The 15,700-nt window shown below is 40.0% G+C and overlaps 1 pseudogene; it reads right to left on the bottom strand.

Annotated features, from left to right (window-relative positions):
- Window positions 1–10,944: 10,944 nt before the first annotated feature.
- On the bottom strand, window positions 10,945–12,098 carry LOC102467783 (developmentally-regulated GTP-binding protein 1 pseudogene; annotated as a pseudogene).
- Between the last annotated feature and the right edge of the window lie 3,602 nt (window positions 12,099–15,700).

The following is a 15,700-nucleotide window of genomic DNA, read 5'->3' as shown; positions in this document are numbered from 1 at the left end:
GGATCCTTCCCAGTAGTTAAATACCACCCCTTCCCTGCCTGTACTGCTCTAGGGAGGCAGAGGGCAAGGGAGGGGTGGTATTTAACAAGTCAGTTCTGTGTGGTATGTTGTTTAATCAATCTCTGTGTGGCGCATTCCTAAGTATCAGATATGATTGTTGTGATTGTTGAGGGCCTGGGAGAACCATGGCAGAATGGATCCAGCTAAAGCCCCATTAATCTTGCTCATTCTGTTTTTGTCCATCATGTTATAGTTACTTTCTCAGCCACACTCCCTAACCCCTGTAACACAGTCACGTACACCACAAAATCCAAACATCCCTCAATGACCTTAGCCCCATTGCTCCATTTGCTCCCAGGTGAGAATTCAGGCAAATGTCCACAGAGGTCACAGCGTACATATGGTTCTGTTTTCCCATATATTACCCCTTTGTGTCCTAAGGCAGATGTGTTCTCTTAGAGATCTTTATTTTAGTATATCTTTAAAAAAAATCTTGTGTTAACTTGCCTCTATTTTTCCCCTGGGTAAGGACAATCCAGGAATGGCCCCTTTGTGTCTGAGATGTTGCTGTTCACAGCTTTTCTTGATAGACCTCGTACAGTCTTGGGGACAGGGTTGCTGTAATATGAAGGTCTGACAGTAGCTCTTAGCCTTGCCTATCTTAGGTAGTTACGCTGTGCATTTTTTTTTTTTATTGGTGTACCATGTTTGATTTGTTCTGATACCTTACATTTGGAGTTTTTTCTGAGAAATAGAACAGTAATGCAGCATCAAGTTACTAAAATACATTTTAAACCTTTTTAAAAAAATAAAATAAAACAACAAAAAGGCAGGAATGAGGTGCAAGACCTTGAGAAAGAAGCTTCCTGTCCCAGCTGTAGGACTGTCCTTCAATGCCTTGTGGACTTGGGTGTTCTCCTCTGTAGAATGGCTTTATTGATCATCATATCTGCTACAAAGGGTAAAATTCTCAAAACAATGCCTGGCATGCTGTCAGTATTTGTTTAAAATGAGCAAGTGGAGAATTTGCTTAGGTGAATTTAGGCTGTCAGTGACCATGATTTTCCTTCTGAAATTTAGAACAAATGTGACACTCGTGTTCTGGAAACAAAAGGATCTCAAAATAATACTGTGATTTCCCCAGGAATTTCTAGAGTTAATGGAAGTCAAAGGCAGATAACTTATAGGAAGAACATTGTAGACACCCTAAATTGCCCAGTGCTCATGTCTGTATATTCCCAGCCCTGTTTCTTACTCCCTGTAAGTAGCCTGAGTCTTCCGGGAACAGAAGCTAGAGCACCCTCATCTCTAAGTAGGACAAAAAAATCGCAGCTTCATCAATTTCCCCATCTCTGTGCAGATAGATTGGTATGCAATGGAATGGAGTTTGTTAAGTGATACTCTCTGGACCCTATGGTATTCTACATCCAAAGTTAGGGTGGTGGTTAATGTACATAAACAGGATAAAGAAAAGAAAATCCAACAAACAGCAGGCGATTTCTCAGCAACTTTCTCCCTCTTATAACAGGTTAACAATTCTATTGAGAATTCTGGAATTTATTATATGTCTTTGCTTTCATTTCTTATAAAAGCAAAGGGAATTACTCAACAGTACAGAACTAAAATAGTGCAAGAATTACTTAAAGCTGTGTTTATGCAGCTCAACTTGGGCCATGAGAAACAACTCAATCACACAGTCAAAGGCAGAGAACCTGTCCCAAATTGTGGATGAGAAGATCAGACAAAGGGGGCAAAAGAAAGAAAGATTTTACATCAGACTCAGCCTTGCGTTGCTTCTCACATCTGGCAGGCCTGAGATGTTTCCCAAGACTGAGACGTGCACATGGGACAGGCAGCCAGCCCTCACCTGAACATGGAACGTCTCTGCAACTGCGCACGTAGCCACAGTCTCTTCCTTTCACTTTTCCTTCCCTCCTCTAACTCCCCTTTCTTTCTTCCTTCACTGAGAGTCAACTCCAATTATGTGTTCCTTCTACAAACTAGTTACGGTAGAGATGTTCAAGCACACAGACATGAAGAGAAGCACTAATGAATCTCCATGTACCTATCACCCAGTTTCAAGTATCATCAACATTTTGCCAATCTAGTTGATTTATTTTCCACCCCTCACTCACGCTGTCGCCCAGTGATTTCCTGGAGCAAATTTAAGTAAATCCCAGGATTTCACCTTTAATGGTGTCATAGCTTTCTAATAGCTAACCATTAAAAAAATGTAACTTTAAAACCTTAAAAACCCTAACCAGAATAAGCTATCATACTTCCCAAAAATAATAATTTTTTTGACATAGTCTAATAGCCAGTTTGTTTTAAAATTTTTCCAATTTTCTCAAAAACAACTTTATGTAGTTGGTTTGCTCAAAGAGGCTCCAGGCAAAGTCTATACGGTACATCTGGCTGAGAGACCTCTTGAGCTCTTTCAATATGTGCCATTTCCCCTCCTCCTTTCTCGTTTTCACACCATGCATTTGGCCTGTTCGATTTCCCATGGTGTAGATACAGATGAATTGCAGTCCTGTGTGGAACTAACGCACTCCTTTGCTCTTGTATTTCCTATAAGCTGATGATCAAATTTAGAGGCTTGTTTAGACTCAAGTTTGAATTTTTTTTCCAATTTTATAATTTCTTATTTACATTTAAGTGTTATACATCTTTATGGCACACAGTGTGGCTTTTAAAGCATGTATACATTATGTGATAATCAAATCAAGGATATTACTGTATACATAATTTTCAACAAAGAACCGTATATTCTTGTGTCTATTAAATAATTTTTTCCTGATCTTCTCCCGCCCATCCTCCACTATTGTCCCCCCCTCATGAAGTCTCTGGTATTTACATTTGTCCTATTATTACATCTTCGAATCTTTCCATTTCTGTCACAGAGTGCAGATGTTCAGTATATATAGAGCAGATATACAGTGTTTGTCTTTCATAGTCTACCTTATTCCACTGGGCATTAAATCTCCTACGTTTGTTTCCTTTGTATCAAATAACAGTCCTGGTGTTCTTTATGGGTGACTAGTTTATTTCCTTCATGAGTGAAAGAGACAGACAAAGAGAAAGATAGAAAGCACCCATAATGGGATCCACTTCCAACCTCAGCGAGCCCTGGTTCACTGGCACGCATGTGCCCACAGTGCTTAGAGAGGTCTCGGACAGGAGCCAGAACCTTTCCATAAGAGCAACGCACTCTACCACTACGCCACCATCTCACCCTTCAGGTCTGACATGTTAGCATGAATATTCCATAGCGGGGCTGACTGTTCTGACTGAACCACAGGTTTCTGGTTGTCCCAGGATAGGACTTTGAGGTTGAGCATTTAAGAGGTGGGTTTGAAAGCAAAGGGCATGTGTTGGTCATGTCTCTGTGCTCACTGCCAAGCACAGCAACTGACCAGAGTGAGTCAGTCGATGCTTACCGAATGGAAGCAGTTGATAAAATCCAGACTTTCAGAACTTCAGATATGAATCTGCTCTTCTCAGTGGGGATGCCTCAAGTTTTATTAATATATATCTGAGCATTGTAAAAGTTCTATTTCATGATCTTTGCCAATTTTGATCATCTCACCGTGGCATTAGTCCTCATTGTTTCATCTTTTATTCTAAAAAAAAACAAAAAAAGCTTTTAAATTTTAGTGTTTTTTAGTAAGAAGTAATCCTCATATGAATTGTAAAAATGTCAAACAAAATATATGAAAACTTAATAATTTACTCATACAATTTAGACATATTTTAGAAACTGATATCTAGGGTATCTTCTCATGTCATCTTTCATGATTAATAGTCCCTATTTATTTGCAAAACTCGCCAATATGCCAAAGTTGTATTTGCTGGGAAGTTTACACATTTGGGAAAGTAGAACTTACTTTCTTTTCATTTTTAGGTTTTTGTGATAAGGCACCTATGCTCACCAAAGAGACAGAGACAGAGAAAGTGAGAAATCACTCCTCAGGGGGATGGCCACACTGCAATGCCTTGCCCTACGTTCTCTTCTCTCGATTTTGGACACATGCCCACATGCACCCGTTGTGATTTTTTCAAGCCGACAAGGTCCAGGGCTGGATCCATGGTTGGTCATGTGAGAATCCAGCATCTTAACCACCATGCCACCTACTAGACCCAATAAAACTTTCTTTTTTTTCATTTTTTAAATTTATTTTTACATTTTTCCACAGACATTTACCTTACTATCAAAAAATTTTAACTCATACTCCATAGTTCTTGACAGTTAATAAATAAGTTTCAAAAATTTTGAAATACTGAATTTAAAAGATAATGTTCAAAATATTTCTTATAATTTTGCATAATTTTGTTTGACTATAACAACAGAAACAGTATGGTTTTAAATATTTTTGAGAAAATATTTACATGTCAGCTACTCAAATTGTTGAAAAGCAAATGCCCCGCACACTAGTCACACACTAACCTTCTCAATTCAGATCCTCTCTGCCAGGCAGAACGATTTATGATACCACGCCATCTTTCTAAGAGCTTCTGTTGGCTTATTTGAGATCCACCTTAGTTCCATAGTTTTCTGATTAATCTTCAGATATGACATTCCAGTCAAAGCCCTGTCCAATAATGAGTATTTCTAATTTCTGATTCAATGCAACAAACATTATTCAACTTATGCAAAAAACCCTTTTGCCACAAAATAAGAATATTCCCAAATATTTTCCAATTCCAGAGGGGTCAGGAAGGAAGAAAAGTTTGTTTCCATTTAAAGAAAAAAAACAAGAAAAATATTTTAACATATTGCTGAACCCATCAACAACTCAAAAGAAAGTAAACTGTTTAAATTGGGAAAATAAAGTATAGTAAAAAAAATCAGTAATGATTTACTCAAAAGTCATAAAATTCTATTTCGCCAGTTCAGTCTTATGCTCAAACTCTCTTCTGCTGAATATGCAGCGTTGCTATGGTCCAATCTTTCCATTTAAATCCTGGAAGTGAACATTCTATGTTGTTATTGATATTTGTTGTTCCTAGCATTAAATTGGTCTTTTTCCTTGTTGCCTTTTGTTCTCTTATTTCTGTATGTATCTTTAGTTTTACTGGTTGAGCACTCCTTTCAGAACTTCTTGAAGAGTGTGTCTGCTACTGGCAAATTCTTTCATTCTTTCAGGTCTTGTTTATCTGAGAATGTTTTTATTCTTTATTTCCATATGAAAGATTATCTTACTGGGTATAGTATTCTAGGTTGAAACTGTTTTTCACTTAACACTTTGAATATATTTTCCCATTCTTTCCTTGTTCACATTGTTTCTGATGAGAGGTCTGAGGTTAGCCTGATAGGATAACCTTTATAAGTCTGTCTTGCTGATTTTAGTATATTGTCTTTGTCTGTAGATTTGGCCAGTCTGGCTATGATGTGTCTTCGAGAAGATCTTCTTGGGTTGATTCTATTAGGGGTTCTTTGTATTTCTTGGTTCTGGATATTTGAATGCCTCTCTAGATTTGGAAAGTTTTCTTCCAAGATTTCATGGAATATATTATCAATGCCTTTATTAGTTTCCTCACCTTCTGGGATATTCATTATCCAAATGTTTGGGCACTTAATGCTGTCCAGTATTTCTCGTATAGTACTCTCATTTTTGGGGTTATTTTCTCAGGTTTTTTGGTTGTTTTTTCTAGCTCAGAGATTTTGCTTTCGATACCCAAGATTTGATTTTCTGCATGGACTAATCTGCTTTTAATACTTTCAAGAGACATTTTTATTTCCTGAATGGCAGCCTTCATCTCTAATAGTTCATTTGATTCTTTTTTATGGTGTGTATTTCCTCTTTCAGATCATGAAAGAACTTCAGCACCTTCTGGAATTCATTGTCTCTTTTCTCTTGCATCTTCTGGAGTTCATTATCTCTCAGCTCTTGCATCTCGTTTAGTTTTGTCACTATGAATATTCTGAAGTCTTTATCAGACATTTCCATAAGTTCTACTGTACTGTCTGTGGATGATGAGGGATTGTTCTTTTCCCTTAGGGGAGAGATATTTTCTTGGTTTCTCATGTTTCTTGTGCCTCTACAGTTGTTTCTAGTCATTCTGTGACAAAATCTCTCTTCCACAGTGCTTAGTAATGCGGTATCAACAGTAAGATTAGGAGTTCAGATTTATAGAAAGAAATTTCTTCATTAAAGCAGGAGGTTCAATAAGTGTTAAGGATTTCAATGACTCTAAAAGTATTCAGATGCTTGGCTACTGTGCACCTAGGCCTATCTAGACATTCAGTGTGTAAACAGTGAAGCTTAGAGTAAGAAAGTAAGATTAAAAAATATAAGCAAAAAGAAAAAAAAGCTAGAAAAATACTACTGAAAAAGAGAAAAAATGAAAACAGCGCGGCATGCTAGCACGCCGCGTGAATGCACCAGGACACACCTTAGCTTTAAAATGGCTTCTGAAATTAACAAGTGAAAGAAAAGGTCCAAGCTGAGGAGAGGTGCTTGAAAAATTAAAAAAAAAAGAAAAAGTTAAAAATGTAAAGGGAGAGAGAGCGTGCGATAGACAGAGAGACAAACAGCAAGAGACAGAGAGAAGACAGAGGTTGTCTTACTTTGAATATTTTGGGAGTCTAGGAGATGGTTTTAAAGCATGGCTTCCCTGAACACACCAGGACACACCTCAGCTTTAAAATGGCTTCTTGTCTGAATATTTTGGGAGTGTATATAACACTTTCTTTTTAATTTAGTCATATATACATATTTTAAAATGTCAAACTTTTTTTAAAGATATCTTTAGCAAAGCTAAAATTGAGATCATTAAGCTCGCCCCTCCTCATTTTTTTCTACTTTTATAAAAAACGAAACAAAACAAAACAAAACAAAAACAAAAAAAACCTTGGAGATTGAAGCAGAAGCGTTAGGCCAAATATTAAGCAGGGACAGGAGTTGAGAGGTTTTTGCTATAGGGCGCATGTGCTCACCAGAAAGACGGAGAGATAGAAAGCGAGAAATCACCCCTGGGGGGATGGCCGCACTGCAATCCCTTCTCCTCCATTCTCCTCTCAGGATCTTGGGCATGCACGCACACACGCCCAGCATGAGTTTAAGCCACCGGGTCCGAGACTTGAAACCGCAGTCAACTGCATGGGAGTTCAGTGACATAGCCATTATCCTAACTGCTGGTCCCAGTTTTTTGTTTTTGTGCTTTTTTTAAAAATTGCCAATGGATGCCAACACTGTTGGAGATGGGGAAAAGCACACTCCCCATTGGTGTGTGGTCATGCCACAATCCTTTTTCCTATAGTTTCTCCATCCCATCAGGATTTGGGGTGTACACACACACGTGGTATGTTTTCAAGCTGCTAGGGACAGAATTCGAACTGAGGTTGGCCGTGTGGAAGCCAGCTTCCCATGCACAGAATTTACTGGTACACTACAGGGCTGGCACCAGAGTGGATTTTCTCTAGAACAATCTGAGGGGCACAGTGACCCTCAGACTGACAGAGGAGGAGATGGCATCCACAAAGCAAGAACAAGCAGAATGAAAGCATGCCATTATGGGAGAGCAGGCACGTATAAAAATCAGAAAATCTCAGAACGCGGACTAAATAGATAACATATTTAGCTAGCAAAAGAATTAGTAAGCTTTGAAAAATAGCAGTAAATCTCCTAGAACTGAGCAAAAATATAGATATGGAAATTAGTAAAAAATAAAAAAAGAGAGATGATATAAATTTAGATACCTAAAGTAGGTAATAAAGTGAGTATTGGAATAGTTGAAAACTAAGGTTTTTCTGGGTCAGTTGGTAGTGTGATGGCTGGGTGGCTGGGTCCCACATGGCCAACTGTGTGGTTCAAGTCTGGGACCCAGAGTTTTAAAAAATACACTGAATTGGGGCCGGCAAGTCGCGTGGTGGTTAAGGTCCTAGATTCCCACATGGCCAACTGCAGCTGAGTCCTGGACCTGGAGGCTTGCTTTCACACTCCAGCCCCCTCTCCCTGTCTCTCTAGTCAAATTGAAAATAATAATAATAAAATTATATAAGTAATTTTTTAGAAAGAAAAGAATAATACCCTGGGTACATGTGCAGGTATGCCTGAAATTCTAAAAGGAGGGAGAAATGGAGAAGGAGGGATTGCAGTATGACTATGCCCAATGCCCGATGGGGGTGCTTTCTCTCTCTCCCTCTCTCCCTCCAGTGAGTGCATGTACCCTGGCAAAACTTTTAAAAATAAAAATAAAACAAGCAAACCCTCCAGACCCCAAGATCTAGACAGGACAGGACAATCACAGGCACTTTCAGAAGCCATCTGCATTTGAGCTGAGAGCAGCCCCTTCCAGGGACTAGAGAAACTGAAGATGTTCTGCTCAGACTTCACCCTCCAAACACCAAGATCTAGACATGTGGGGCACCCTGTGTATTCTGTCTATCTCTGTTTCTCTCTAATTATTTTTCTTTTTTAATTTTTAAAGTAAAGTACTTCTTGGCTCTCTATCTTTCCTTTATCTTGCTAATTCTTATCTTTCTCCCTACCCACATAGAACAGGCAACCACAGGCCCTCTCAGAAACCATCTACATTTGAGCTGAGAGCAACTACACGGTTTTCATTTTTTGCTTTAAAAAAATTTTTGTTTTGGGAACCAGCAGTTAGCATAATGGCTATGTTGCTGGACTCCCACGTAGTCGACCGTGGTTCGCGTCCTGGACCTGGTGGCTTAGAACTCAAGCCGGGCGCGTGTGCATGCGTGCCCAAGATCCCGAGAGGAGAATGGAGGAGAAGGGATTGTGGCGTGACCATCCCCCCTGGGGGGTGATTTCTCGCTTTCTGTCTCTATGTCTCTCTCTGTCTGTCTGGCAAGCACACGCGCCCTATAGCGAAAACCTCTACAAAAAAAAAGAATTGTTTTTTTTTTTTCTTTTCTTTGTTTTCTTTTTCTTTTCTCTTTTCCACTTTGTTGCTAAGCCTCTACCCACTGAGTATCTAGACAGGGCTAGGTGCACAGTAGTCAAACTTCTGAATATTTTTAGGGCCCAGAGTAATCCTCAATTTTTACAGAATCTGGTACATGAAGGGAGAAAAACAGAACTGCAGAGAGATTGCAGATCACCTCCTCCTACACACCATTGAACACTCAGAAATTAGAAAAGACATATAATCCATCAGATGACCAGAAACCACTGTAGAATCACAAGAAATATGAGAAACCAAGAAAATATCTTCCCCCAAGGGAAAAGAATAACTCATCTTCATCCACAGACAGTAAAATGGAACTCATGGAAATGTCAGATAAAGAATTCAGAATATTCATAGTGACAAAGCTAACACAGATGCAAGAGAAAAGAGACAACAAACTCCAGAAGGTGCAGGAGAAAAGAGACAATGAGATCCAGGAGGTGAGGAAGTTCTTGCACAATCTGAAAGAGGAAATACACATCATAAAAATGAATCAAATGGAAATGTTAGAGATGAAGGCTGTAATTCAGGAAATCAAAACCTCTCTTGAAAGTATTAAAAGCCGAATAGATCATGCAGGAGATTGAATCTCAGATGTAAAAGACAGAACGTCTGACCTAGAAAAAGTCACCAAAAAGACTGAGGAAATAACCCAAAAGATGGGAACAACATACGGGAAAGCGTAGATACCATTAAATGCCCAAACATCCTGATAAATGGTATCACAGAAGGTGACTAAATTAATAAGAGCATTGATAATCTTATCCCATAAAATCATGGAAGAAAACTTTCCAAACCTAGAGAGGCATTCAAATATTCAGACCCAAGAAATACATAGAACCCTAAATAGAATCAACCCAAGAAGATCTTCTCCAAGGTACATCATAGTCAGATTGACCAAGATCACAGACAAAGACAAGATACTAAAATTGGCGAGAGAGAAACATCATGTTACTTACAAAGGCTATCCCATCAAGTGAACATTAGACCTCTTGTCAGAAACAATGTAAACAAGGAAAAAATGGGAACATACATTCAAAGTGTTAAGTGAAAAACAATTTCAACCAAGAATACTATACCTGGCAAGATTATCCTTCATATGGAAAGAAAAGACGAAAACATTCTCAAACAAAACATGAAATAATTTGCTGAAGGAAAAATGAAAGACAGGGAGAAATAAGAGTACAAAAAAAAAAAAAAAAAAACTACCAAGAAAATGACCAACTTAATAGTAGCAACAAGTCTGGAAAGACCAATAACATTAAATGTTAACTTCCAGAATTAAAATAGAAGATTGGACAACAGTAACACTGCAAATTCAACAGAAGAGAGATTAATTACACGAGACTGAACTGGTGAAATAGAACTTTATGACTTTTGATTGAAACATTACTGATTTTCTTCTAGCTTTCTCTTCCAGATTTAAGGATTTTTGTCTTCTCTTGAGCTGTTGATAGGTTCATCTACCTGCTGTTTAAACAGAATCCTAACCTTTTTACTGGCTTCAAGTCTTAAGCAAATTTTTCTTAACATTTTTCGATTTTGATTTAATAAAGCTAAAACTGCTTCTCTTGAAATTAAAAAATACATTAAAAATTACTTATTTAATGGGACCAGCAGTTGGTGTAATGGCTATATCACTGGACTCCCATGTAGTCAACCGTGATTCGAGTCCTGGACCCGGTGGCTTAAACTCATGCTGGGCACATGTGCGTGCGTGCCCAAGATCACAAGAGGAGAATGGAGGAGAAGGGATTGCGGCGTGGCCATCCTCCCTGGGGGGGGGATTTCTTGCTTTCTGTCTGTCTCTCTCTGTCTATCTTTTTTCTTTTTTCTTTTGTTTCTGACATCCTACCAGTTCTTTTATACAGTTCAACATACAAGGTGACAAGTAACAAGACAAGTGACGTTCCAGTGTGGGAGCTGCCATCTCCCTCTCCTGAGTGCTGATCCAGAGACTGCCGAAGCCAAGTGTTGGTCACGGGGAAAGCTGCTGTGGAGAGCTGCACTGATGGGAAGGGGAACGCTTCACTCCTTCACAATCTGAATGACATCGTCATCCTCCAGCGTCTGGTCTTTACCTACTTTGAGGATTGTGTTTCACAGACAGACCCCAAACCAGAGTGTATTTAAATTGTTTGATAAGATTTTTGTGAATCTTCATATGAAAGTACTCCACTGTGGTCCTGGAGCAAGGCAGCACCGCGGGGGACATGTAATCTGGGAACTGGCCTTTGGGTTTAGTGTAAATCCTCACTAGTTTCAGATAGCCCAGATCTTTTCCAACAGGTCATCAACATTTCAATGGTGATGGGCGGAGATGGGTACAGAGTGAGGCACCTTACAAATGATATCCAATTCCTCAACAGAGATCTGGTCGATTTTATTTAACACATAGACACAGTGGATATAAACTCTATTTCCTTCTACCACGTCAGCGAGGCCATCAGCAGTGCCATCGCTATGCAGAGTCCCATCAGCATTATGAATTTTGTATTCAGCCAGAACGCTTTTCACGGTTTCAGCATCCAGTTCACTTTGAGGGCAGGTGGCGGTAAGATTAATGCTTCCTTTGTCCTTCTTCTTAAAGCCAATGTTGGGGGGGGGGGGATTGACTGTCAAGTGAATGCCAAACCCTTCAAGCTCATTTTCAACTATCTTCTTATGTCCCAAGGGTTTCAGGACATCCAGGACAATCAGAATCAAGTTACAAGTTCAAGCCACGACAATGACTTGATAGCCTCTACCTTTTCCATCCTTGGCACCTTCAATAATACCTGGGAGATTCAGGAGCTGGAATTTGGCACCTTTGTATATGATGACACCAGGCACAGTGGTCAGAGTAGTGAACTCATAGGTTGCCACCTCGGAATACACCCCGCCAGGTTACTGAGCAGTGTAGACTTTCCCACAGAAGGAAAACCTACAAATGCACTTCAAGTGTCACCTGTCTTCACCACATCAAAACCTTCTCCTGTTCCACCACCACCACCACCACCTTTAGGAGTTATGAGTTCTCAAAGAAGTTTAGCAAGCATACTTTAAGAGGCCCTAGATGGTGTGCTGTGGCCTTGTTCTTTTGAGTTTGAGCCACCTTGGCTTTGATCTCTGCCATCTTCGCTAAGGTGCTGCTCATGGTGGCGAGTCCCCTAAGGGTGAAGTGGTCTCCACACTGAGTAGTCTCCCCTTACACACTTGCCAGCAGACCTGCCACGGCCACCCAGTGCTCTCTCTCTGTCTTTCTGGCAAGCGCAACCACCCTATAGCAAAAACCTCTCCCCCCCAAAAAAGAAAAATTACCTATTTAATGATCACACTAAGCTATATAGCCTCAGCTAGGTGCTACTTAATAGTGTGTTCATTCTACTCATTGAGTTTTATGACTAAAGTTAAGACATGTGTTCATAGATATGTAGATATCAGCTGCACTTGCTATTGAAAGTATTAGATTAATTAAGATCTTTTGTAAATTTTTTTTGGAGAGGTTTTTGCTATAGGGCGCATGCACTCGCTAAAAAGACAGAGACAGAAAGCAAGATACCACCCCCCGGGGGGTAACCACGCTGCAATCCCTCCCCTCCATTCTCCTCTCAGGATCTTGGGCATGCATGCACACGCGCCCGGAATTTAAACCACCGGGTCGGGTCCAGGACTCGAACCGTGGTCAACTATGTGGGAGTCTAGCGACATAGCCATTACGCCAACTGCTGGTCCCGATCTTTTGTAAATTAATAACATGTGAAAAAGAAAAAGAAAAACTGTGGTCCAGCCACAGAGGCACAAGCAGGGGGATACCACTGTGGAATGGTCGAGGCCCTATGGGAACCCAGATTTGGTTCCCAGGACAACCTAAACAGGCTAAGCACTATGGCCTGTCCCTGCAATCCTAGCTACCTAGGAGGCTGATGCAGGAAGGCTGATGATGCACCAGGACTCTGTCAGAAATGCCCCTCTCTCTCTCTTTCTCACTCTTATAAAAATTGGGTGAAGGGCAAATGGAAACTCTATACTAACTGTAATTCTTCTGTATATTTAAAATTATTTCAAAATAAAGATTAAAAAAAGGAAAAACTAAGATTTTTTTTTCCAAACTGTAAGGACATAGTTCTTAAATTGAAAAACCCTACCTAATGTTAAATAAATAACAATAATGATAACAAATTGCGAACCAGACCCATCATAGTAAAACTTCAGAGTTTAATGATAAAGAAAAATCTTGACATCTATAATGGGGGATAAAAGTAGTAGATAATTAAAAAGACACAACATTAGATAGAAAATGTATTTTTTACCAGATACAACAGATGCCAGAGTATATGCAAGTAAAATGTTTGTAATATTAATACAAAGAAAAACCGACTCAAGAATTCTATACTCAGCCAGAATGTCATTCAGGAGAGGGAATATGTAGCATGAATGTCTTACTCTCTTTCCTTCCAAAGGTCTCACTAAATAAGTGAAGGATTTTATAGCTATAAACTCACAATAAGTCATGTGCTTTTGTGAATTTTGCCTAAAAATTAAAATACTTACATTTCAACTTACTAGGAACATTTTTTTTTCATTCTGACTTCTCTCATCATCAGAAGCCTCCAGTAATTTTCTGTGGATGTGTGTTTCATTTTATTTTTGTAGTTTGCCATAGAGTGTGTGCACTCACTGGAGAGAGACAGAAAGAGAGAGAGAGAGAGAGAGAGGAAAAGTGAGAAATTACTCCGCAGCAGAGATGGCCACCCCACAATCTCTCTTCCTCCAGTCTCCTCTCAGGATTTTGGGCACACGCGCACACACAAACTGCTTAGTTTACCATGTGGGATTAAGCCCGTTAACGTTGGGCCACCTGCTAGCCCTAATGTCCTAATGTATTTTGTATTTTACTCCTTTTTTTTTTTTTTAAGGTTTTTGCCATAGGGCACATGTGCTTGCTAGAAAGAGACAGAGAGAGGGAAAGTGAGAAATCATCCCTGAGGGGGTGGAGGTGGGGGCAGGGGGATGGCCATAATGTAATCCCTTCTCCTTCATTCTACTCTCAGGATTTTGAGCATACATACACATGCATCCAGTATGATTTCCAAGTCACTGAGCCCAGGACTTGAACCACAGTCAAGTGGGAGTCCAGCTCCTTAATCACCAAACCACCTGCTGGCCCTGTGTTTCACTCTTAAATATGTGTAGAAAGCCTAAACATTTTGCCTAAAAATTAAAATACTTAAATTCCAACTTAGTAGGAACATTTTTTTTCATTCTGACTTCTCTCATCATCACAATGAAATCCTTCATTGTGAGATACAGAGACCAAAACAATCAGAAAAAAGAAATAGAGACAATGTAACAAGAATAAGAATGTTGGGAGAGACTACAATGAACAATGTTCAATGCAGGAAATATTGTATCTGTGAAATAAGGAACATGTTTTATTTCTTAAATAACCAGCAGAGAAAAACTAAAATGAATTAAATATAGTAGAAAAACATTTTCAATATCAGTAGAAAGTTTTTTTTTTTTTTTTGGAGAGATTTTCACTGTAGGGCGCGTGCGCTCGCCAGACAGACAGAGAGAGACATAGAGACAGAAAGCGAGAAATCACCCCCCCACGGGGGATGGTCACGCCGCAATCCCTTCTCCTCCATTCTCCTCTCGGGCTCTTGGGCACGCACGCACACGCGCCCGGCGTGAGTTTTAAGCCACCGGGTCCGGGACACGAACCGCAGTCGACTACGTGGGAGTCCAGCGACATAGCCATTACGCTAACTGCTGGTTCCCAGTAGAAAGTATTTTTTATTGCCTGTGTGTGTGTGTGTGTGTGTGCCAGAAAGAGAGACAAAGGAGAGAGAGAAAGCCCCCAATAGGGTGTGCTCATGCCTCAACCCTATTTTTTTTTTTTTTGAGAGGTTTTCACTATAGGGTGTGTGCACTCGCCAGACAGACAGAGAGAGACAGAGAGATAGAAAGCGAGAAATCACCCCCCAGGGGGGATGGTCACGCCGCAATCCCTTCTCCATTCTCCTCTCGGGATCTTGGGCACGCACGCACACGCACCCGGCGTGAGTTCTAAGCCACCGGGTCCAGGACGCAAACCGCAGTCGACTACGTGGGAGTCCAGCGACATAGCCATTACGCTAACTGCTGGTTCCCCCTCAACCCTATTTTTTCATTCCTCCTTCCAGTCAGGATTCTGAACTTCACCATTCTGACTGGGGTTAGGTTGTATCTCATTGTAGTTTGATCTGCATCTCCCTTACAATGAGGGATGTTGAGCATTTTTCACATGCTTTTTGGCTGGTAATGTATCTTCCTTAGAGAGTTGTTTATTCAGCTCATTTTCCCATCTTTTAATTGGGTTAATCATTTTCTTCTGGGTAAGTTGCTTGAGTTCCCTGTGTATTCTGGTTATCAGGCCCTTATTTGAGGAACAGTTAATAAAAATTATCTCCCATTCTGAGGGTGGTCAATTCACACTAATTACTGTGTCCTTTGTTGTGTGGAAACTCCTTAATCTGATGTAATCCCACCTGTCTATTTGGAGGATTATTGCCTGTGCTTTGGAGGTCTTAAGAGGTCTTCGCCTACCCCAATGTCTCCCAGAGTTTCCCCAGAGTTTTCCACCAGTAGTTTTATAGTTGTAGTCTTAGGTTTAGATCTTTGATCCACTTTGATTTGATTTTTGTTAATGGTGACAGAAGGACTCAGATTCATCTTTCTGCAGGTGGATACCCAGTTTTTCCAGCACCATTTGCTAAAGAGGTTTCCCTTTCCCCACTGAATTGACTGGTACCACTTGTCA

The sequence above is a fragment of the Tupaia chinensis genome, unplaced genomic scaffold (genome assembly GCF_000334495.1).
Source record: "Tupaia chinensis unplaced genomic scaffold, TupChi_1.0 Scaffold000404_1, whole genome shotgun sequence".
Taxonomy (NCBI): domain Eukaryota; kingdom Metazoa; phylum Chordata; class Mammalia; order Scandentia; family Tupaiidae; genus Tupaia; species Tupaia belangeri.
This window is presented reverse-complemented; position numbering and strand designations above follow the sequence as displayed.